The 25,929-nt window shown below is 38.3% G+C and overlaps 1 protein-coding gene across 1 annotated transcript in view; it reads right to left on the bottom strand.

The window, feature by feature from the left end:
• PIK3C2G (phosphatidylinositol-4-phosphate 3-kinase catalytic subunit type 2 gamma) overlaps positions 1-25,929 on the bottom strand; it is a 205,741-nt gene that overhangs the window by 83,405 nt on the left and 96,407 nt on the right. The window lies entirely within an intron of this gene.

Here is a 25,929-nt window from a genome sequence, read left to right on the forward strand (position 1 = left end):
TCCTATTGTCATACATAGTGCAGTGCCTGTATTGCTTCTTACTTCTGCATGAAAATCTTTCAAAGTGAAAATAAGTTGTATTTTTTGAAGTCCAGTCTTAAATATATATCCCTAAATCTATTCTCTTTTTTTTTTTTTTCTTCTGCCAGTACGCTTACACAACCAAGAACATCTTTGAGCTAGGACGTGTGTTTAAAGACCGTTTTAGTCTCAGATGTATCATAATTTCTTGAAACTTTCACTATTTTAAGTTGAGACATTTCTGAAACTGGCTATACTGCTAAAAAGAGTGAAATGAACCCATTTTATTCCTTTCTTTACTGGTAAGTGTTGGTCTAGAGCAAAAACTCAGCTCTTGGTTTTACTGAAGTTTGTAAAAGCTTTGGAATTGGAGTTACTACCAACATAAAAGTCAGAAATAAAACAAAAAACATACTTTTTTTTTTTTTTTTTACCATGCAGTCTTCTTTAATTACACATTCATTTGGGCCACAAAAGCTGTGGAGTTTGAGGGTTTTTTTACTTATTTGAATTAATCACTGGGATTTTTTTTTCTTCATGTAGGCCAGAGGTTTTGTACACATTTGATTTATTTTTATAAGTGTAGATGGAATCACCAACTTTATATTGCTACTAGCATCCCACCCATGGCCTGAGATTTCCCTTTGCCTGAAGGACTGATGAACTGCTTTTTGCTTTTGTCCAAAATTTCCTCCCCACAACTTCATCCTTAAGCACATATCAAACCTTAAATTCCTTATAAATGTCTGAATCTTAACTGATCGTGTTACTCAAACTGAACAAATAATGGTATTTTTCACAGGACAGAAATCAGAGAAGCTGTTCACGTTCAAGGCACATCGCATATGAATATATCACATAACAAAACACAAGAACAAGATACATCAAACACAGATATTTAAAGGTAAAAAATCATAATTCCTAGAAATACTTCAACCCTTCAAATCATATATAAGGCATTACAATATTGCTACTGCAGACCACGCATCTTTTGGTGATGAGGGATTCTTGTCATCTTTTATAAGGCAACGATTCTTCTAGGTCCTCTTTTCCTATATAATTTGATGTAGAATAATATCACCTACTGGTTTCCGAAAGCCTTTCCAGTTACACAAAACCTCTGAACATCTAAGGGTTTATAAGTACTGAAAATCTTAAAAGAATGTGTGGTGTTTCTATCAGAAATGCCTAGACATGAAAGGGAAGACATACAAGAACTTTATTAGCACTCTGGAGGAGATTGAAATGACATTTCTTTCTGTAGACTAGTAAAAACAAATAATTACTTTCTGGATTGGAAAGAAATACAAATTGTCGTTCCAGTGCCTGGTGGAAGGCAAACCCTAGCACATAGAGGCAGCTGTATGCTTATGCTGAACCCTCCATAAATGAAAGAAGGCTGAGAGCACATGCATATATGATGGTGGATAAACCAATTCTTCCAGATTTCAAAGTCCAAGATTCCAAAGTATGAGATTCATTTGCTTAAATGTAGATACCTCATGCCATTTCAGATATCCTAGGAAATCCTATTTGGGCTCCTGCTGCTGCCTTGGAAGGGCATTGGTCCACTAGAGGCAATATCCCATGTGTGCCAGTCCCATGCAGATCTCTCGGATGCCCTATGCTGTCTAAAATAGCCTACATTTAGGATACTGAATCACAATCTACAGTGGCATTTTAGCTCAGCTGCAGGCAAACAAGGTGATTTAAAACAAAGACATAATCTGTCTACTTCGACAGTGAGTCACAAATGGGCTTGGTGATTATTTTTTAAACAAAAGCATTACTGGCACAATCCAAACTGTCATATGGGTAGGAATTTTAGCCTATCAAAGCAGAGCCCAGCTCAGTCTCAGTCCAGCTAAACAGCTTACATTTCTCTTGGAGCACAGGCAGAATGAACTTGTTCACTTCTGCCTTGCAAAGACAAGTGCAAATGCACCTAAGAAAAGGTGACATCACTGCGATATCTATTTTGTACTAGCCATGTTATGTTGGTGCAGAATCTTCTGTCTGCGCTTCGGCTTGCATTGGAATCAGCTCTTGAGCATCTAAATCGTATTCATTCACCTACTCCATTTTTATCGGTACATTTTAGGGAATCCAGAAAGGCTACCTCTTCATGTTTGAGATGTCCCTTTAATCATTACTCTCAGATATACAGAACACTAAAACAACTATTATTTCCGTAAAATGAAAGGCTTAGGACTTCACATACAGGAAGCAAACCAGCAAAACCAAAATGTTTTCCTATTTTAAACAGAGCTACTTCCTGCATAATGGAGATCAACTTAGAAGATCCATTTTTTGACTATTCTTATGGCTGAGTGTTCACAGAAAATAAGCTTATATACACATATGATATAAAGATTTCTTTTCAACCTGAGAAACAATTATGGGCCAGATTCAGATAGCTTACACATAAGGCATACACAAGGACAGAGGATGTATAGGGTCCGAATCCTCTCACATGTGCTTCTTGAGCCCAGTCCATGGGGAAAGTTGAGGCAGTCATCGTGATCTCACTGGTAAAATCCATTTCCGTGACAGCTGCAGCCCAGCACACACTCCACAGTCTGAACCCACATGGCAGGTTTTGACAGTGCATGTGCTTCCCCTGCAGCCCCATGAGGGACTCTGGGCTCTGCACTCAAAAATGTGTCTAGCAATTGTGCAGGCAGCGCAACTTCCTTCTGCCTGCTCACTGGGGTAGATATGCTTTTAAAAGCCTGTAGACCTTAATTTACAAAATTATTTGAATTAACCAGATCTGACTTGTATATTCATTTTATAAAAGCAGTCTCAAGAAGGATACAAAGGACAGCTTTTAATGTGATGACTCATTGTAGGTTTTGCTGAAATGTTTATTCAACAACTGAACAAATATGCAGTTGTAATTCTGTCTTCCTGGTTTCCTGGTGCACACGTCTTCACCCTGCCATTGCGAGAACTCAGCAGATACAGGAAAGTCTGCAACTTCTGAGGCTGCAGGATGGAGAAATGCTCAAGACACTGATGAAATTTTCAAGTTAGAACAGGATGCCTAGCTGTGACAGAGGACGACAAAATTGGAATGATTTAAAACTCAAGGCTGCCAGTAACGAAGTATGTGAAAGTGGGTTTTTTTCTGACAATTTTCACAGGATTCTCTAAGACAGAACTCAATATAAAAGCCTGGCTTTATGCCAGGCCTAGACAGAGGATCTTGCTCTTAACAACAGGGAGACTTCCTCACTCTTCACGGTTCTCTGATTTGGGACAAATGTCCTCATTCTCAGCAAAGCCAGGGGAATACAGACACTGTCCCAAGGTCACTTTTGCAAAATAGAACAAGGCTGGAAACAGAAGGATGCTGACTTGAAATTTAGCAATGAAGCAAACTAGACTGCCCCTGCTTAGCAGCTGTCAGAGGGTCCAAGTCAGATTCTGGGGTGCCCTGACTGCCGCAAGCAGCTGTTTCTCTTCCTTTCTGAATGCAGCCACTCCATGCTTGCAAGGTGGCTCCAACTCCATTTTCTGGCACTCACAACTGCAGACATGTGTGTGTATTTTCCAGGTACAGAAACACAAATATGCTGGAGAGATTTTTGCCACAGGGCAGAAGGGAGGGTGGGATTGAATCAGGCTGAGTTGGCTGCTGTGTCAGAGAAGTAGAAAAAGAGGGCTAAAACCAGCAGCTATGGAGAAAAAGGAAATTAAAAAAAAATAAAGGGAAAAAAAAAAAAGGAAGGAAAGGAATGAGATCGGATGGATCGTGGTACCAAAACAAGTGAGCTGGTTTCATTCTCCTTCTGTGGTGTGGGGAGAGAGGGAAGCTGGTGCTCTAAAGGCCTTGCAGCAGACCCAGTCTGCTCTCTGAGTTGGATTTGGCAGACAAGTGAAAGAGCAAGGCTGCTCAGACAACTCTGCTGCTTGAACATCTGTTCCTTGTCTCCTTCAAAGAGGGGAGCAGGGTGAACCAGAGAGTAATGCCTGACAGGACAGATTAGCTTGCAGGTAGCCTGTTAAACCACATTGTAGCAAAAGAAACCCAAGGCCAGGATCTCCAGTACCTTGTTGCAGGTTTAACCCATACCTGCTATGAAAGAGCGAGGTACAGTTTGACCGGGTTATTTACATCTGGTGTTAAAGTCAGAGTAATGACTCTAGTTAATCTGTTTCCAAGTGATGTCTGGTATTTATTATACAAAGCCCTGCCTACCACCACACACGCTGTGTAGTCTTTGTTTAAGGTGTCTTGAATTCAGAGACTCACCATGAAAATGAGGTGCCTTAGGTTTTTAAGGTGAGTGCTGAGGTACTTAGTGTCATTGGTCAATCTTTGGTAAACTTGACCAAGGAAGACAATACACTTTGTTGTGAAGGTATATCTCATGCTTGTTTTCTGTTTCACTAAGCTAGAGGCAGGACGAGTCATAAAAGAAGAGGACATTAGTACAAGACTGCTGCTTATAATAGCAATAATTGTTTAAAAATGATTCTCCACAGCCCTTTGTATCAAAGATTAGCACACAAACACACTTCTCTACCACTGCACTCTTTCTATGTCTGAGGTTGCCATCTGTCCTGATTTTCATTAGACATCCTGCAACACTCCTAAGCTGTCCTTTGAGCTTTATTGTGCCATAGAGCTGTGGTACACACCAGAAGCATATGACCGATTTAATTTTTGACTTCTTGAAGAAAATATTTTACTGTTTTCATTCTTAAATAGGAGAATAAGTAACGGGTGTTTTGTTAGTGGGGCTGCATTTGAGCTTTGCAGCTTCTTAAGTCCCACTGCAAGTTAGCTGCAGACACAAGGATGAGAGAGACGACAAAAATGTGCACCTGAAGATTAATACCTCCATCTAGCCTGTGACAGGCCGTAAGGACGAACGGGCAACTGCCGCTATTAATTACTCAGTTGCGAGTAAAACCTTCCCTATTTTTTTTCTTTTATCTCCCTAAGATTACATTGGACAAGTTTTTTACTTCCCTGCCAGTGATAACGGAAATAATCCCTTTGCTAGATATCAACATAGCAAGTACTGCACAAACACTGTGAAATCCAATGAATTCCAGAGTCTAACAAGTACCTGTCGTCCTCCATCTTTTATGCCCACAACTCCCCTTACTCCTCTGCAGAGTACAGCCAAGTCTGCAGAACTCATCTGTTCCACTTGCTAGCTGGTCCACTCAGGCACGGCCTCCTTAGACACAGCCAGACTCTAAGGCAGCAGCGTGCCAAGCTGGCAAATATGACTGTGGCTTTTCTGATCTCTTTCCCAGTGCCTAGGATGGATGACTGAACTTGATGATGCTCCCAGGGATGTGTCTGTAGGATAGCAACTATTGCTTCAGAGAACAGAAAGGAACACTTGCACTTGTTGCAATATAATATCTGTTCCCAGCCTCCTTCACAGCCTCAGTGAGATAAGCCTTCACTGGACAGCAAAATTTAATTTCATTAACCTTGCTGGAAACCCTTAAAGTGGCTCTGTTCTTATGGTCCTTTGTTATTCAAGAGAAACATACAAGTTATCTCTGTCAACTTCCTTTAAAAAAACAGATACAGGATAATACTTCTTTTTTTAAACTTACCCCAAATTCTAGAAAGGTGTGATTTATGTACTACAAGTCAGAAAGGAAAACACAGAAAACAACAGCACAATTCTGTGTAGACCTATCGGGGCATGGCAATCAATCAACAAAGCGAGGGATGGAAAAACAAATGAACAACTGAGAAGCACAAAATGCCTCAACAATGTTGAGAATAACACAATTTCTGCAGGGGAAAATAGGGAGCAAAGTCTATTAGGGAGAAGAGTTAATGTACAACAAAGATGGAAGGGACATAGCAGTTCTCCCAAGTGACTGTAGTACTGAGCAATTTCCATAGCTTTACAGAAACACAGTGCAAGGCCATCCACGTGACTGGAAGGACCAGGACTGAACTTTCCCTTTCTTTGACAAAGTACAAAGCCAGTAGAAAGGGAAAGGCGCAAGGGGGCTGGCAGAACTCTGCCTCATCTGCTTGTCTTGCCTTCTTTCTATTCTAGAACAAGAGGAGAATGAAAGTTTACCTTTCTTGAGTAGACTGAGTGAAGCGTGGTAAAATATTTTCTCAGAATCTTTCTAACCAAGTAAGTCTACAGGATGGAAGAGCAGCAGCTGTTCAGTAGCTTGCAGCACCTGTCCACTTTTGACTCTTCACACCTCTCACATAAGAAACCTGCACTCAGTCTCACCTGCTGCTTCTCATATAACAGATCTGCTTTTATAGACTCATTTTTTCAACACATTATCCTTTAAAGGCAAATACCGCTGCTAAAAGTGAAGTTTTGTTTTAAAAGGCCATGTGATATATTTGCTTTTGTTTTTCTGATTTTTTTTTATAACATAAATTAGAACAGATGTCTAACACGTTGGTCCCCCTTAGACAACAAAAAATTGTTGCAGACTTATTATAAATTATGCCGGTTAGGCTCGAGAAACACGGTATTTCTCTGTGAGCAAAGGGACTAGTTGCCATTATTTGCTAATCTTCTCTCAAAGATCTTTAAGAACAAGGCAATGTAATTTGCATCCAGACAAATCACTTGATCCAATAGATTCAATCAACCCAGTTCCCCCCACTCCCACTGAATGCCTTAACTGTGGAATGCATGTCCTGCTGACTCACAAAAAATCAGCAGACCGGTGAAAACAAAGGCTATGCTACACTATGCAAGTAAGTTGCCAGACCCTGCTAAGGTTGTCTAGCAGAAAAATGTTTTATTTGATACATAATATAGTTAGTTGCACACACTTCTGTACTAAGAAAATAAATTCCAGGTTTTATCTGGAGAAGAAAGCACCTTGAAAATCAACTGTATCAATAATTAATAGGAGAGTATAATGTGCACAGGTACCACTATCGCTATCAGATAGTAGATGCTAGCTGGTCTAAAGTACAAGCAAGAAATGATCACCCTCAGAACATGTCTTCTCCAATTTGTGGAATGGATATGTTAACATCAATATAAGTGCTACAAGAATCATCTAGTAAAAAGAAGTGCTAACTGTGTCTGTCTCTTTCTGCTTCAGTTTGTTAATAAATAAATAAAGCAAATTTTTAGCAACATCGGTCTCTTTCCAGTCTGCTTCTCTTCATTGGGTGGGGTCTGCAAGCATCAGAGGACCATATTTACTAACACACTACCAGGAACACAAAAAATACCTGCAGCAGAACACCAACATAACAAAACCAGTGGTTGCTTCCAACATCTGTATACAACAGAGCAGACCTTGGACAACTTCAGAATCTACGATGAGGACTCACAGTCTGTCTGCCAAAGATCCCACACTAATAAAGCGTCAATCCAAAGCTACAGAAATGAAATGCCTTCACCCTGATGTGTCTTAATACCGAGAGTGACTTAAGCTCAGGCTTGTAACTACATTTCTAACTGTTCTCAACTATTAACAGGAAAAGTACCACTGTCTCAGTAAAGAGAATCAAAGACAATGATTAACTCTGCCTTTCAAAAACTGTATTATGAATAATAAAAAAAAAAGCTGCTTAACAAATGTATTGCATTTAATGTCTGCACGAAGATTATCAATGAGACAGTATTATTTCGCATTCAATGAGAAACACGACATTCAAGTCTGGCATTAATTTTGAAAAGTCTGGCTCAATCTCTGCCAGTGCTTTCTTCATGTGACTAGGTATGTCCCTGTCTGCACTTGTTTCAAAATTGTGGATTCTCTCCTCAGAACAAATACCATATTGTTGTCGGAATTTCATGCAGTATTTTACTTACAGCAGAATCGGCAAGCCTGAAAGCAACCAACCATCTATCTTTGTAATTAGCTTAGAGTAAATTTGTGGCACAGGAACTGAAATGCGCCATTCATTCCAGGCATAACAGAAATTGTGTTCTTCCCAGTGGGTAACTGCACTGGAAGCTTGCAATGAATGGGATTAGATGGGATAATCATCACTAAAATAAGCAGACCCAATGGCTTTAATGGGATGATGTCCAAATATGCCGGCAATTAATTGGATACAGGAGGTGACTAAGCTACTCTACTTTCAAACCATATAAATAGAACGCAAAATTAATCCAGGTTGAAGCAGTCCACCAGAGCCAATGGAACTGCTAAGCTTTGTACCGCATCTGAATTTAGGCCACAGTTATCACAGCAGTACACTGAGGAGAATCTGAAAATGTTTTTCTTCATCTGCCTATTGTTTGGGTAGTTCATGTCTACCAAAATGGCTTTGAATAGCTTCTGTAGCTTCCCATTAGCTTCACAGTCAGAACAAAGAATCCCTCACGACACTGTAAAACAAAATGTGTGATACAGAACTAATTCTATATGGTTCTGCATGCACTGGGCAAGCCAGACTTACACAAAACTGCAGAATTAAACCTGAGTTAGACTGCAACACTTCGGACAACTTCACTTTAAAATGCTGTATGCACTTGTTCGTTTTTTGTGGGGTTTTTTTTTGGTGGTGGTTGTTGTTGTTTTTTTTTTTACTTTTTTAACACAGTAATACAGAAGGAGCTTCAGGGACAAAACTAAAATTGTCTTTCTACAAGGTCATTGCGGCCTTTGTCTGCTCATATTAGGAGCAGTTACAGATTTTATTCATACGTTCTGAGGCAGATCTGTACTTCATAATCCTAGAGTTTTCAGATCACCGTTCTTATGACTCACTCTGGGCATGGGGAGGGAGGGGTTTGGTTTTGCGGGAGTGCGGGGGGGGGTTGGATATAGGATGAGAGAGTGACATTGCTTTGCAAATATGCCATTCAAAAGAATTTATTCTGCATAGAAGTACATCTTGAGATGGGCTGCTCATTTTCCTGTTTGCTCTCCACTCAGTTACAAGAATTTGTTTTGTTTAACAACGTCTACAGTCAAAGCTGTTATCTTTCAAATTGAGTCTCAGACTTTTACAGACAAGGTGCTCAGATGCCAATAGCAAAGGAAGGATGGATGAGATCCCAAATACATGCAGAATTAACATTTCTTTTAAGGCACTATCACCTCTATGCTCTGGAAGAAACTGTCTATAGAACTATTGTGTTTTAAGGACGACTAATACAGGTACAAGAAGAACTAGGATCCTGATCCCACATTACTTCCTGACATGTCAGACTTCTGGATCTTTACTTTCATCTGGACATCTCTGCTCTAGCTAGTGGCCCTACTTATCTTCTTTTCCCCATAGCTAACAAAAGGAACTTTTTTTCAGATCACTGCCTACACAGGAATAGGGAGGTATAATGAGCCTTCAGCAGGTACTGCTTTGGGTGTTTCAGCAATGATGGTACCTTAGTGTAATTACAAGATTTTACTGTTTTCAGTAGTCCTCTCGTATCTGACATAGTATGCTTTCTGTAAGATGTCAAGTCTTCTTTTTCTGGCAACTTGCCATGCGACATCTCAATGCTGCACAACAACAAAGGTTAAATGGATCAGATCGTTAGATCGCACCAACTTGTTACATCTGTGCATGTCAAAAGAATAACTTTGAGCGAACCTCCATAGCTCAAAGTGGCATCATGAAGACATAAGGTCCTTTACACTTCAAAAATAACTAGCAAAACTCATTTGTTTTCAGGAAGCAGAAGACAGAGAACCAGACTTTTCAATAAGGGAGTCTCTAGAGTCCCAAAAACATTTTTTCATGATTCTGACTCTTCTAAGAAAGAAGCCTCTTCAGACTGCAGCTCTCCTTATGCATAAGGCTACTCTGAAATCTTCTTCAAACAAGATGATACCTACCATGTTTTCATTTAATTAAAGCAGATGAGACCATGAGAGATGGCTCTTGTCAGCTCATTGCTTTCAGTGGCAGGACAGAAGAACAAGCATTTACATTGCAAAGAGTGTTTCTGTTATCTTCATAGCACTTCTTTCCAGGCTTGTTTTCTTTCTTCCTCTCTGGTTTTATTTTTCTTGCTCTTTTCTTGGTCTCTGTTAATTTTTTGCTCACCCTTCTATATAGCAGTAGTATCTTTTGCAAGGGCAGGAGAGGAGAGCAGAGAGGAGAAGGAAATATCTTTGGATTTCTCTTTTTTAAATACTGGTCTCTTCTGATCTTCTGATCTTCCATTTCACTGTTTTATTGCCCTCAAATATTGGCTTTGTAACAAGAGAAGTGGGAATTTGAAGTTAAGCTCATGTACCAGGGAAAGCTTGCTGTAAGATATTAGTAAGAGGAAACTTTTCTTTTTTAGCTGGCCCAAGGGTATTTTCCTAGTCGACAGCTGGCCTAGTTACCATGGAAAACGGAAGAGCTGCAACACAGGCACAGTAGGAAAGTGAGGCATAGACCTAGGTGAAATTAGGTTGGCTTAGTTGCAGAGGCTTGCTGAAATTAATCTCTCATTTCAGACAGCTTGTTGCTCTTTCATTGCTGGGTAGTAGACATTAAGTTTCATCCAGGTTTGCAAGTCTTAGCTCTGTTGAGACATGTTCAACTGTGTGCCCAGATCTGAATAAACTTTTGATTAGGCTAAATTCCCTTTTAATGAACCCCTAACCAAGAAGGTATTACTTCTTAAGCTTTTATCCAGGAAACCTTATGTGACGCTCTTCAGATCAAATCGTATAGTCTTAGGGTTAAAATTCATAGATTTTAATGTCAGAAGAATTTAAGGCAGATATAAGAATAAAAATCTGTCTCAAATTCCTGATTTTACTTGCTGTGTGACCTTGTGAAAATTCTTTACTTTTTCTATCTTTTGTTTTCCTTTACTAAAGAGGAAAGGATTATTTTCCTTCTCATAGGATGCTGTGGTTGTTTGTAAGCTGCTTTTATGCCAGAGAGGTAAATGCCATGGCAAATAGGTCCGCTTAACAACATTGCCACCTCCTTCCCATGTGGTACTTGTACAGTCAGCATTTTTCAATCATATGGGAGAAAATAGCAGCCCCAAGCATTTTTTCACTCATGAGAAAAGCAGAATTAAGATTTAGTTGTCGTGATGAAAAGTTCAGCTCTGTTTTCAAGATTCACAATCACATTTGCGGAAATACTATTGCAGTAAGCAGATGTCATATTTCCATACGTCCTGAGTCAGGTAAAGAGTGCAGCATGCTCTCCAGAGGCAATTACTGCATTGGCAGAATAAACATAGATCAGCCGTGTGACACAATACACTACTGGGACTTTGAAACTCACTGGCTTTGCTATAGGTATCTTTCTTGCACTCAAAGTGCTGTCCTTATGCTCGGTCCACGTGAGGGTGCAGCTGGATAGCAGACTAAGAGGCAGAAATCATAACTTTCCTCCCCCCTTGCACCATACACATGCTCATTCACTTTTTATTGTGTGAATACCCCTGAATCAACCACATTTCTCCTTAGATGTATCCTCTGCTGAGTGTGCAAAATTCTCTGTGTGCCAAAAATTAATAGGGATAAGCGCCATATTATTTCTACCAGCAAAGCAGTGACAGTACTCATGGGGTGGCAGCCACGGGTGAGCCTTGCAAATTACTGTTTAAACCTCCTTTAAATTGTTGTTTAAAAAAACTCCTGATGATAGAGCAGGGCAACAGCTGAAGACTGCATGTGTCAGCTTTAAATCGATGCAAAAAATTTTATTGAAATGAGCCATTATTTAAGTGACTTTCCATTTTCATACTGTGACCAAGCAATGTACTTCTGAGTGATACACAGAACAAAGCACTGACAATTCAAAAACACTCACCACGATGGCTGCTTAAATTAATTTCAACAAACTGCCCTATCAACAAAAAGACATACATGAGATCTGTGGGTTATGCAAGTCACTCAGAAGCTGGATAAGCAATGCCTATTAGAAAAGTTTCATTAACAAAAATGCTTCTCCTAATAGAAATCATCACACACAATGGAATAACATTGTGGAGAAGGTTAAGTAGAAGAGTAAATACTGACTTCTGATACCAGACTCAACAAAGGAAAAGCTACAGGTCAAAGCAGAAATTAGCTGAGCTAGGTAAGCAGAGTTTTATCAGCCATCATTATGCCAAGCCCTAAGAAACATTGAAATCTTGTTTACTGTTTGACCTCCTCTGTGCCCAGTGCTCACAGGATAACTATTACAGATAGTAGTGCCCTATTTACCGGACAGAACCTCACTTCCCTTGCTGACGTACAAACAAGGTCTTCCCTCAGTTAAAAAGGTATAATGTGTTACAGCACGGATGATGAGGGACTGTTCTTTAAGCTAATCTACGCCCACGGATTTGGCTCTGGAAATCCCTGTTCAATCCCTTCTGCATTAGCCAAGATGGCAGCTGCCACACCAAAGCTAATGAGACTGATTAATATCAATTCAGTGCATTAATTTTTTTCCAGACATCAGATAATTTTGTACTAATCCAGACATTTATACCCATTTAATATCAGCTGGCATTTCATAATTTCTCATTTAACACTAATTGAAAACTACTGGTTTCTTATTCCAAAGAACATTTGCTGTCATTTATAACTTACAGCTTTTTATACAGCTATTTTTCAAATAATATCATCGTCAGATTTTATGTTTTCTGTCTAGGTGTAGAACTTTTATACCGAAGCATGTGAGTGGTGATGTGGGCAGAATGGAACAATCAGGTGATTTCTTTTAAAGGTTTTCATTTAGCAATGTTTCTTCATATTTTCCATTATATATTTGTAAAAATTCTGATTGACACAAATGAATATAAGAATAAGAAACAACTCTTTATTTAAGCAGTGTTAAAAATAGCCCCTCTATTTATCTATTTATTTATCTATTTATTTATCTATTTATTTCTCTATTTATTTATTTATTTATTTATATATTTATTTTACTAAATAATTTTGGGTTTGTCCAGCTTGCTGTCAGGCTTGGTTTCTTCAGATGTTACAGAAGAAAGTGCACATCTCTACTGCTATGCTATTTGCTCTTATTCTAACGTAAAAGATAAAATCCCTCGCTGGTTACAATTGAATGTCAGCATTTACATATCAAGGAACTGATAAGAGACAGGAGGAAGCATACTTCATTCACTTCCAGGTGAAAGACAGTATTAACGTTTGCGCGATGGAGTGTTTGCTCCAACACTGTCATCACTGATGGCAAGTGGAATTCCTTGGGGCTGAACATATCATTTGACTATTCCTGTCTGTCTGGGATCCTATCCTGTGGTTTTCACCATGATACTTTCAGCTGTAACATAACCTGTGTGGAACACTACAGAAAGCTACTGATGAATGTTTCCATCCAACAGATGATACATAATACCAAGTTGCTTGTTTAGGAAACATTCATATAATTCTCAATCCTTCCTAAAATGAAAGTGCCCTTTCTGCAAGCCCTTATCTAAGGACCACCCTGATGGCTCAAGAATTGAAGGACCGGGGAAACTGAATCAGTAAACAAGCCAAGACAGTTACAGAATTAATTTGTAACTTACAGAAACAAATAACAGCTGGTATCAGAGGGGACCTCAGGAGGTCCTCTGGTTTGTTCCCTGTACAAAGCAGAGCTAGCTCTGACACTGGATTAGGTTCTTCAGAGGGCCTGGCCTCAGCAGACAGTCGGGAGAGTTCCCGAGACAGAGGAAGGAACAGAGAAGCAATTTGACCATATGATGATGAGTCCCCAGAACATAAGGCAGTTTCAAAAGATATGACCTAATGACAGGCAGGCCTCCAAGGATATGGTGGTTCACTTCAGGAAGACTTAATATTCTGTTGACTACCATAACTTTTTGGAAAAAGTAACGCGAATAAGTGGGCAAAGAACTGCATTGCTAAGTTGTGAATGTCACTTTGGTCTGCCTTCAGTCCCATCAACTGCACTGCAACTGAAAGGCAAGTTCTGTCAAGCACCTCTAGTTGGGGCTCAGCTGCCACAGAAACAGCAAGTATTTACAAATTTCTGTGATATAGATTAATTTTAGGTTATGAACAAAGGCTCCACATTATTCTTTACACTGGCTAAACCACATCAGCCAGAACTACCCTTGCGTACAGAATAGCAGAGTTTGGGGGTTTGCCTGTGCCACTGCCTGGACAATATTCTCTTGCGTGTTTCCAACATAAAAAAATCCAAGACCTTGTTTCTCTGAATGAACAGCTGGCTATTTACTTGCCACTGTTTGGTGTACAGTTTTGCAGGTTCTTAGAAAAGCTATGTCAGGTAAAGAAGGACAGTTCAGTCAGAGTCAGGACTTGCGTGAAATGATCAAGTACAAGTCTCCAGTGGCTCCTCTTAAAAGGAAGTTGATGGCTGTTTGTTTTCTAGAATCAATAACTTATACTGAGATAGAAGCACAGAGTGGTTATATGTCTAAGCACAAGGGTCTCCAGAGGAACATGTAGGTAATCAGATCAAAATTACACTATATAGAGAGTGGAGAGTAACAGTATATATATACTTGAGAATAATGCCTTTTTTTGTGGAAGCGGTTCTAGATATCCCAGTTCTCTCAGGAGGTCTTCACCTGAATCTAAACTTCACAGTCGGGAAAAAATAACTCTCTTATTTCTTAGAGAACACAGCAGAACTATATTACTTACTGTACTACTTATCTGTGCTCTCCACTTGCTTTTCTGCATCCTTTCTCCTATAAAGATATTTTGCTTTGCTGTCCTCAGTTCCCTCAGTGACTACCAGTGACTACTCTTTACCTCTTTGAGAGCCAAAAGCCTCTGTTGCACCACTTCAAACACAGTTCCACCCTTCTGTACAGACACTGGGAACATTGTGGCAATTCTCTCCCAAACCAGTGAAGACTGCTCAGACTTCTGAGCGTGGGAGAAGAACCGGATTCTTGAAGCAGGAGAGACAGAAATGTTTGCAGAGCTGGGAGGAGGGAATTCCCAGTTTCAACCCTTTCAACAGCCAGATGCACGCTGCTTTGCACATTATATCCTCTACCCATTTCCAAGCGAATCTTGAAGAAATCTTTCAGTTTCCAAACATGAAACACCATAGATTAAAGACTGCATGCAGCAAGGCATGTGCCCCAGTGTACATATATCTGTATCCACTGCATACATGTGAGAACGTGCAGGTCTGGGAATGGAGCAGAAGGCGGCCTTGGGGGAACAGTTATTTTAATTTCACTGGATGACAGACCACAAAAAATTGCTGGGGGAAGCTGAACATGAAAACCGAGCACTTATGTAAGGGAAAAAAGATTAATTTTTTTTAAATCTACTTGGATATAAGCCCTGCTACACAAGCTAGAAAAATGAAGAGTAAGAAGCATAAAACAGGATTTTGTTGAGAGATATGCTGAGGGCTGCTTTGTTGTTTACATCGAAATACTTAAATTCTCCAAGCCATTTATTAGATGGATGAGAAAGGAAATCTCAGTTTGTGAGACAGGGATGGTGCTGAGTCAAAAAGATCATCCACTTGTGTATATGCCATTGCTTCTTTATTCAAGTGACCACTTAAGTTTTGTTACTATATCATTATAATATCTATCTCAGTGCTCTCTCTCCTTTTAATGAGGAGGACTTTACTTTTCTTAGTTTTACTACAAGATGGTTCATTTACTTGCTCATTCACTACGGTTTATCTATATCCTTGTAAGGAAATCAAGAACAGCCAGCAGTGGACAAAATTTCGGGCCATCTCTAAAAACCATCTCCTAAAACATCTTAAAGTTGATCACCTCTGCAGTTCTTCTCATTATTAATAATGTTAATAATACTAATAAAAGATGTTTGCTTTACTTCCATGTCTGTTTATCCACACAACTGAACCTGCACCACTCTAGAGCTGAAAATGCTCCATTCCTTTTTGCTTGCATGGCTCAATCACACCTTGGAAATTTGGTTCTCTAATCTTTTTTCTGATGAGAGCAAGAGCCAGCATATTATTTTGCTACTGTCTACTAAAATCTTGAACTAAGTAGAAACAAAGTATGAATAGAAACAACTTTATATTCAACTTTTAATCTTTTTGGTGGAGGTAATTTGTAATAGCTCTTTGAAAGAAAGACAGACGAAAACCAATAGCTACTCCGGCACTAAAGTTTTGATCAAATTTACAACCAAATAATTTCCCATATATGTGATGCCAGCAATCTATCCTGTCTTAAACCCCATCCTCCATAACATATTTTTTGTTTTTTGTTTTTTGTTTTTTTTTTTACATAAACAAATAGATTTTCCCTTAAGAAACAGCCATCAGTGAATAGCAGCCAGGTGGCACCCTGCACAGGCTATTTCATAAAGGATGATGTTTAAAAGATCATATGCTTTCAAGCTAAGAATTAAGACAATCTGTTAACGGTTTAGGATTGAACAATTCAGAGGAACACCAAGAGGAAGACATATAGCTGATTTAATAACCTGTATTAGGGATTGTCTTAAAATAGCATGTCCTCTAAGTTGAGTTGAAAAAAATGCTGATGACTTGCTTTAGAATGAATGGGACAATTTTAAACAAGGGGGGGGGGGGGGGGGAGGGGGCTGGAAGAAATAATTCAAAATAGCTCAGTATGGCACTCACTGGGTTACCTCAGCCACAAGTCTCTACTTCCACATCTCCAGTGACTAGCACAAATATTGAGACTTTTTTTTCAACTTCATCTGGCACTTCACATACCATCTGAATGTTTGCATCTAAGCTCAATGTTTCTGTGAAAAGCTTTGATTTTGTTCAAAAAAAATGCAGTGAAAATTTCCGTACTAACTACTTTATATTAATCTTTCAGCCACTCATTACTAATATAATATTGCAATAACATATCTCTGAGTATTTTTATATAGGAATGATGGCCTTTCAGAGACCAAAGTCAGTTCTTGTAGCCTGTTTTTTTTTCTGAAACAAAGAAATAATGTCATGAACTTTACCGAACAGCATTCTGTGTATTTGCTAGACATCACAGAGAAAGCTAAAGAGCAATTCATCCGTCTGTCTTTTGACTGAGATGTCTACCGCTTGTATGAACTATTGGGTAGAATTTTATGGATTGTATGTTTGGAAGGAATCTTAATTATTTTAGATTCACTGGATACTTTCTGTTACTGAATTGAAGGGTCCAACATACATCAGTTTCTACCAAGTGGGCTCTTTGACAAGAAAACATTGAATGAGACTACATGTTACATTGTCTGTTGCATAACTCTCTTGCTTAAAAGGAGGTTATTACAACATGTTAGCAGTGTTGTTCAAGCAAGAGCCACACAAAGACAACTCACCTGACAGTTCTTTCTTTCCTCTCTCAGCTTATTTTTAATTTGATCCCCATCCAAATGCCAACATTACAATTACAGTCTAATATACCATTTAATGTGGGTGAGCATTCAGAAAGCAATTAATGCTTAAGGAAATATTTTCAAACAGCAGGGGTTTTATGAGTTTAATCCTGAAATACTCTTCATATGCTGACACCTAAAAATACTGAATGATAATAATTCTTCACTGTTACCTGGCAGGACCTCTTATCAATCCTTCCCCCCTTCGTCCATAGAAATATTGCCTTTTTTAAAAAAATTATTTTATTTTAAAAACTGTTAATAATTATATTTGGTTTTACATTAAGGACTTTTTTCTCAGAAAAATACCCATTAGTGACAAAGTAATCTTCTGTTAAATCATGTACTGATGGAACATACTCAACAAATTCTAATTCATGATTTTCCTTTTCCTAATGTTTCAGTCATTTAGGCAAAAGTCCAAGGCCCAGCTTTCATTCTGGTGGAGAATGATGATTAAACCTAGAAATATTAACCACAGAAACATACAACCAACAGCAACATTAAGATGACCAATAATTCATTATACTGAATTATTATACTATCCACTTGAAACCTCTCTCTGTTTATTCATACACTGAAAGTGTTCAGAAATGGTAATGATTTACTAAACTCAAGCCTGTCAGACAAGGCTGTGATCAATTGCATGATAACTATAAATAAGGACTCCCAACATATCAATCCGAGAAACTCTGAGCCTGCACTGCATTATTCAAGTCATGTGGTAAGAACTTCGCAACACACATTTGAAGAAAAGTGGATTGAAAACAACTCTCTAGGGCAGCTCGAGACAAATTTTGCCAAAAACTGGTTCAAACAGCTACAGTTAAAACATGAAGCTAAGCTGGAAAGAGAAAAAGACCTACAATAGAACAAGGGTTATAAAACGTTTTACATAATCTGATGCAATTTTGAAACATCTGCAGATTTATTTTGCATACAATAATTGCCATTTATAGAAAAAAAAGCTTTATGCAAAGGAGATCATAATGAAATAGTTTCCAAACATTCACAAAAGGCAAAACCGGAAAGTGCACGTACCAAATATGAAGAAAATAAACTTTTTAGACATTATATCTGGCAAATTTAAAGTGAGGCACCCCCTCCTAGTATTCCACCTCAGCAATCAGAATTAGGTAGCACTATGACTTTGTAGCAGAGAAGCAGCCACTGGAGGACCCCTCTCAACTGCAGGACTGCTCTCGGCTGCAGAAGGCAACATTTCACCAGTGAAACACACCAATTGCTCAGCTGAGAATCAAAGAAGTTTCTCCATGCTCTTTTGCTTTCCGACTGAGGATTTCACTCTCCAAAATCATTACAGCTTGATTTGTGAAATTTGCATCATCTTTAAATCACAGCTACTGTTACTTATGATTTGGACATTTCAGATTATTAAAGCTGGTCACTCTTTATATATTGGCTTAGCTCAATGAATACCTAAAGCAAATTTTAGTGTAAACGCATAACTTCATGGATTACTTTCAGTCATCTTTTTCCAGCAGTCTTTCACAGTACAAAAACCAAAACAACCCTTCCGCATCCATCAAATTCATGACTGAAAATTATCCATTTGAAGTGACAGAACTAGATGAATGTTTTGTCAAAAGCTTTCCTGATTTATGACTATTCTGGTTTACATTGCCAAATGTCCCTCTGGGACAAGCAAAGATTATGTGAGGTATCCATCAGGAAGGGTTTTGGCTCTCTGCTTTGTTTTTGAAGGAAGCAACAATAAAACATTTTTAATGGATAAAAGATGAAAGGCACAGATGAAAGCCTAGTGTGACATCTGCACAGAGCCTTGCTCTGAAAATTCCTTCCTCAGCAACACCCGCTCTGCTTCCTCAGTCGTGTTCAACTCCACAAGCGGGTCATTATAGTCCATCACATCCCAGCATCAGAGACACAGCAACAGACCACCAAAATGGTCTGTTCAGTCCTTTCTACAGAGGATATCCAAAAGACAACACACATCTTTCATATTCAGTTACATTATTGGAGGGGTTATTATAGATATGACTTGAAGCTAGTAGGGAATTTTCCAGCGTAACTGAAAAACTACATTTGTCAGCTTCAACATTTTTAAATGTAAAAGGAGCCAAACCAAAAATAAATCAGACAAGCAGTGTTTGGAAAAACAATGTACTGAAAAACATGTTCCTTAGTGCTACCTTATAAATCATGAAGAAGCTAAAAGAATTAAGGCCAGTTGGTCTTTTCGTTTCTTGTTTTATTTTCAGAAATCTTTCACCTTTTTTAGTTTATCTTTTCAACTCTAAGTAGGTTGTACATATACATAGTGCCGTGTTTTTTCATTACAGTAACACGCACTGACACCTTTGGCATTTGCCAGTTTTTTATGTTGCACTTGACAATGTTAATCCGCCTCAATTATGATTTTTGGCATGGAATTTCCTCTTTCCAAAGGACACACACACATACAGTTATCTCCATGTTCAGTAACTTATTTAGATGTAGCTGAATACTTGCCTGCACAAATACAACTAATGATGTCAACAGTCATGCTTCACTCCATCCTCACCTGGATATATGATCACAAAGGTGCCTTGCCTTTGCCTTTTCCTGCCTGCACCCAATTTGGAAAAACAAAAAGCATTCCTAGATTTCTAAACATTCAAGACATTTGTTCTACTAAGAATCATTAAAATAATTAAAAACGGACACACGCACAACTATGTTATTTATGTTCTTTTTCAAGGATTCACCAGATTCTATCATATTCACTAAATTACAAAAAGGCATAGCTTTGATTGCTTTATAGCTTTTTAAACAGATTTCTTTTTTCAAAAGTGGTAATTTTTAACAGAGTGAGAGAATGAACTCCTTCTTATATTTAAAATGTTAAAATGCCATGTTTACGTTCTTTGTTAACCTTTCCCAGTAGTGTTTGCAATTTGACTTTTAATTCTTTGGAATTTATTTTTATTTTCCTTTTAGTTAAGTGTAAGATATTTATTATTTCAGTCAGAATATTTCAGTTCATAAAGAGGAATTGTAGCATCTGCAACACCTTCGGTCTTTGGCAAATAAATGTTATGTGCAAAGCCATCTAAATTAAATGGGTGAACTTAGTTCTAGCAAAACATGTCATGCTCTTAGTCCCACAGAATAACTACCTGACTAAAAGGCCATTAAAGTCAATGGAAAGAGTCTCATAAACTGTGAAGAGGTATGGATTCAGACTTCTCTCATTTGTACACGGAACAGTATAGACAGCAACTTTACAAATATTCCTACTAAAGTGTAGAACACCTGCCAATACGCCTGTAGCTTTGCCTGAAAGAATCATTTCTTGCACACAAACCAGGCCTTTCTATTATGTCCTTCAATGTCAGTCTGTGCTTTAGGGGACATTTACAAGATTAAGAGACCTATGCAGCACTTCCTGGATCTGAAGCCAAAAGGCACAGACATAGTAGGGCAAGTTGCCTCTGCAGCAAACAGACTGAACCTTCACTACCCACCTCTGGGCTTTGGGTCTCCCTGGTCCTCTGCATGATACACCCTGTGATCATTAGACATAACTCTCTGTGTGTGCGTTTGAGCCCATAGCTTCAGAAATACTGTGATGGTTATGTTATAGTCCACAAATGATAGAAAGATTAGAAGAGACTGAAGGTCAGTGTTATCTGCCTCAGACGGTGTACATGAGAAAGTATGGGTATAGCAGTGTTGTAGGACAGAGTGTGTTGAAGCTGGGGCACTTTTGCCCATTTTGTCTTTTAGGGGTGGTTCCTGGAGTGAACTATTTGCAAACTGTGTTCCAGTGTTATCTTGGAGAAAGCTGTCCAAAACAGGGCCAGAGCCAAAGGCAGCAGTTACAAATTGTGGCAGACTAAAGGTCTAGCACTTGATCTTGCTCCTCAGTCCTGTTTTATTGAGCAGTATTGACAGATCCACAGTAGCTAGAGATTGGCAGCAGCTAGTACCTCCTTTTATCAAATCCAGCTGTGCTCACAGCTAGTTCATTCCTCTTTCTTTAGAGCTTGAAAAAGCGAGTCTAGTTTTTTTCTTAAATTCTAAAATGTGTTGAATTAAATGTAAGATGTGGTTTTATTGATTTAAATGTACCATTTGCCCTCTCAGTGTGTAAACACTGAAGATAAAAACCAACAAAGAGTTATGTTATTCCTTGCACTTCTTCGAACAAAATCTCTGCTCCATTTGACACCATCTTTTTCTAAAACTGGAGTCTGAGAAAATTGAAAGTCTGTAAATTAGGAAACAAAATAATTATCTGTTTTCCAAGGCAATAATCCAAGTCCCACACGACAAACAATGAAGCATTAGCACTGTAGACAGTTGAATCATTATCTCACAAAAACAATGTTCTAATGGTGTTATTTACTATACACATAAGTAACTAGAGAAAAAAAGGTCTCCAAATTATTGGCGTTTCATAAGTAACAATTATGATTTCAGAACTAAAATCTCTACATGGTTGAGGTTCTCTGCAGTCCAAAACACATTGATGATCACATCAAGTACTCTGAATTCAGATTAAATTTACAATCGTTACTTGGCTGAATGACATGTTACCCTCAGAAGGCTTGTACGATTGAGCAACTCCAGACTTCAACTCAAATCCTAATGCAGAGTAGCAAAATAACAGATCAAACATATACCGGGACTGGCTATTCACAGGTTTAGTCACATATATGATAAAGTGATCTTTTGATTCTTATCAGTAAGAAGGACCAAATTAACACAAAATGAAATAGGTGTCATTTGTATTTACATTAATGTCATTTTAATGGGTTGGACGATTCACCCTGCTCTACACAGCTATTTAGGAAGTTCACTAATAATCAGGAGACTTGATAACTTCTGACTGTGGGAGAAAGACACCATAATGTGGGAAGAGAAAGAGCTGGAGGATGGCTGCCTGTTTAATGTTCAGATAATTAAGAGTGTTGGATAGATGAATATCTGCTTGATTTATTGCTTCTTTTGAAGTATTCAAGTAAAAAAAAAAAGGTAGACTAGGTTTGACAGTGTAAAATATATTTCCTTTCAGAAAATATGAAGCAATCACCTATTGTTCCAATGCTGGAGTGCCGAATGAAACGAAGTGGTAACAATTTTGGAAAATGCAGCATTGAGGGACAAACCTCCCAATAGTAAAGAATTTAACTGGGCTCTTTTTAAACTCTTATATATTGCTTATGTTCGTTTTGCTTCTTACAGTTCTTTTTTATATAGAAAAATAAATAAAAATAAAATATTATGTTCTAGCCTTGGAATCAATAGTCTTCCACATGCTAGATTTCTCTAAGAGTTCCTTTTTAATCTCACATTCTTCCTTATCTACAAGATGTGGATTGGAAAAGACAGAAGACTACTCCCCTTTCTTTTGGTTATCAGTCAAAATGTAGTCAAGAAATGCTGTAAACTAGGAAAGTTCTATAAAGGTTTAGTGACTTAGAACACAAGCTACAAAAGGACATTTTGTCTTTAGCAAGTATTTCACCTGACTTTTTCTATTCCTGAACTAAGCATACCAGATTCTCATCCTCCCCCAAAATTTACAAACACTTGTAACTCTTCCACTGCAATGAAACTTGTTTCTTAGCACCACCTTCAAGCAGCTGCCACAGATCCTAGAGGACAACTATACTTCTCCCCATTATTCAACCCTCCTGCGGAAGGCAACCATCTGCTAGACATACTCCTGGCCACCTGCTGCCCCAGCCAGCTGTTTCGATTGCACGCTGCGGCTGCCACCTGTGAAAGTAGCTAAAAGCCAAAAACACTCAAGCAAGTGGGAGACTGACTGGCAGGTTGCCAGAGACAGAGGGGTGGATTAAAACTCTAGCACAAAAGCTGACAAAACCCCCCTGTGTGTGAAACACGGTAGCAAGGAGATAAACAGAGACTTTCAGCAAGCAGAAGGGCCCAAAGGGGCTCAGCAGGTTTCTCTCCCCTCAACTTTTCCGCTTTGCTAGAACCAATTTAATACATTCTCTTCTCAGCATAGCATCAGGGAATAGGAAAACTTGCTCCATCCTTCTCTCCTCCCAGGAACTCTGATGTGAAAAGACTAGAATCAGGGTGAATTTCTAGAAGATAGTGGGGCAGGGTAAAAGTTCCCCATGCTTCACTGGCTTTAAGAACTCTTGACTAAAATTAGATTTAAGTGGACACAGGTCCTATGCTGGCACCGTATGCACGGGTAATTTTTATCTCCTTAAGAAGGGGAGTGTGTTCAAAAGTACCAATGAGGAGATGAAACACTGATGGATGCAGATGGCCCAAATTTCTGAAGAACTTAGAGAGGGGAAAAGTCACATATGGTAAGAAACAAACAAGCAAACAAACCCACACACACAGGGTGTAAGATCAAATACCTTTTTTACTCTAAATAGGAGAAATAATGGGATGAATCTGCAGCAGATACAAAGAAAGAACACACCAAAGCTATCCTGATTTACAACAGCTTAAGATGTGTCCCAAGAATGAATATTCTATCTGTTCTGTCCACATTTGCCAGTTACTGTCCCATAATTTTTAAGCAAAATCTCCAGCCAAACTTATCACTGCTTGATAGAAAGGAGTAAACAATTTACTATCCAACATAAATATTAAAAAAGTGACGAGCTGCTGTATCGTTGTTGGGCAGCTGCTTATCTCTGGTGTGTAGGGAAATTGAGTCAATTTTAAATAACTGAGATATTATGATAAATTATGTTTGTCATTAAAATAACCTAGTGTTGACAGTCACCACTGTTTCTGGCAACCAGTTTCTAGATCTACAATAGTGTTGTAGAACATAGAAGTTAAAATGAGTTGACTTTTCTCCTGTGGGACTGAAATCACATCGCCAGTTTTCTGAATTACATTAGAGTCTTCTTTTCCAAGTTTTATTTTGGGCAGATACACTGCGCACAATGTTCTACTATTTAATAGCAGAATGGCAATGTCATCCATTACAATTAAAAATAAATATAATCTTGTTACTAAAGTTTGTTTTTACCAGTCCTTGCTTCTTGATTGTTAATTTGGTAATGAAACAGAATGCCACGCTTGAGAATAAAATGTTACCTAATCACATTTCTTAAAAGAAGTTATGTGAGTGTACACGCACACATGTGTTCCCCACATTATTAAATCATTCAGCTTCTTTTTAAAATCTCTTTAGAGATAAGTGGAAGGAAACCTCTGTTTTCCATTACTTTTTTAAGGGCTAAAATTCAATTTGTGAAGTAATGGAAAGTCTTTATTAATTAATTAAGGCTTTATTAATAAAACCCATGAAATCAGTGTTAAATTTTGTAAATAGGATTTATTACTTTGGAAACTGCCTTTTAAAATACTGGAACAGGAAAATGAATACTTGCATAAATTGAAATACTAGGTAGAAAACAGTTTACTACTGAAGAACATGGTGAAGCAGAGTAACCAAAGGAAAAAAGTGTATAGTGTGATGAATACAAAAAGTAAAATTTTAAGGGATGTGTGCTATAATTAAGTTCTCAGTTTAGACTGAAACAAAAAGCCTACATAAAAAAGGTACACAGGAATAACAGGGCTACTACCAGCTGAAAGGCAGAGAATAAAGTGAACACTGACAAATATTCTATTTGATGTGGGTATGTATAGTTATTCTATATAATAGAAATATATTTTTCTGCATTAAATTGTACTGTGCCAGATAAAGATATCTGATATTCAGGATGAAATATCTGCTCTGTATTATTCAAGATTATACTATTAGATAGCTTGAGTAAAATTTGGGAAAAAAAAACAGGGATCTACACAGGTCTACACTGCAAAGTAAAGAGGAAGAAGACCGCAGATACTTAGCCGTTTTTCTTCAAAGAAGAAAGGAGTTAAAGAAAAGACAAGCAAACCAATCATGTTCCCACTGTCCACTGAACTCTAGAAAGCATTTCTAATTGCTCAGGAAAACTACAAACTCTCTGGGCACATTTAGGAACCCTAGACTGGACATTTTATATCCAGAATGACTAAGTATAATATAAGATAGTAGAAGTTATCTCCGGCATATTTCAGGCATTGTCAGACAAATGGCTCTCTAAGTGTGGTTCCTCTTTATTTGACAGATATGATCATTAGGCATGTTATCCTTATCCTACTCATTTCAGAGAAACAAACACATTCATAATTCTGGTTTATCCCCTCTAACACTTCCAGAGATCATGAAATTATGAAAGTGTGATCTATGTGCTTTCCAACCTCAACTTCATCAACCAAATGATTACATTTAAAGTTCTTTCTGTGGCAGGGAGGAAAGCTTTTGTTTTAAGCGGTCTGAACTTGTTGAACTGTAAATGAAAGCTCAGTTCATCCATCATACTAAACATGAAAATAATAACCCCACAACAGTTTAATTTTCAGTTTACAGGGCAGTTGTTCAGATGGCAGAAAGCCACATTCCTATTCAAGAGGGCCTTGAAGTAACAGCACAGCAAACAGAATAACCACTGCATGCAATAATACAATTATAGACGTCCTTATATTGCAGAGATAGATGGTGAACGGCAGTTACCATCTGGACTGGTACATCTCCGTAATCATGAAAAGGAACTATCTGAAACTCTACCATCACAAGTCAGACTGGTACACAAAGTGGTAAGAGATACACTTTGACACACATGAGGAGTCTGACAACTTCAGGAGACGTCAGAGAAATCACAATAGCAG

This window comes from Leptosomus discolor, chromosome 1, assembly GCF_034619465.1.
Source record: "Leptosomus discolor isolate bLepDis1 chromosome 1, bLepDis1.hap2, whole genome shotgun sequence".
Taxonomy (NCBI): domain Eukaryota; kingdom Metazoa; phylum Chordata; class Aves; order Leptosomiformes; family Leptosomidae; genus Leptosomus; species Leptosomus discolor.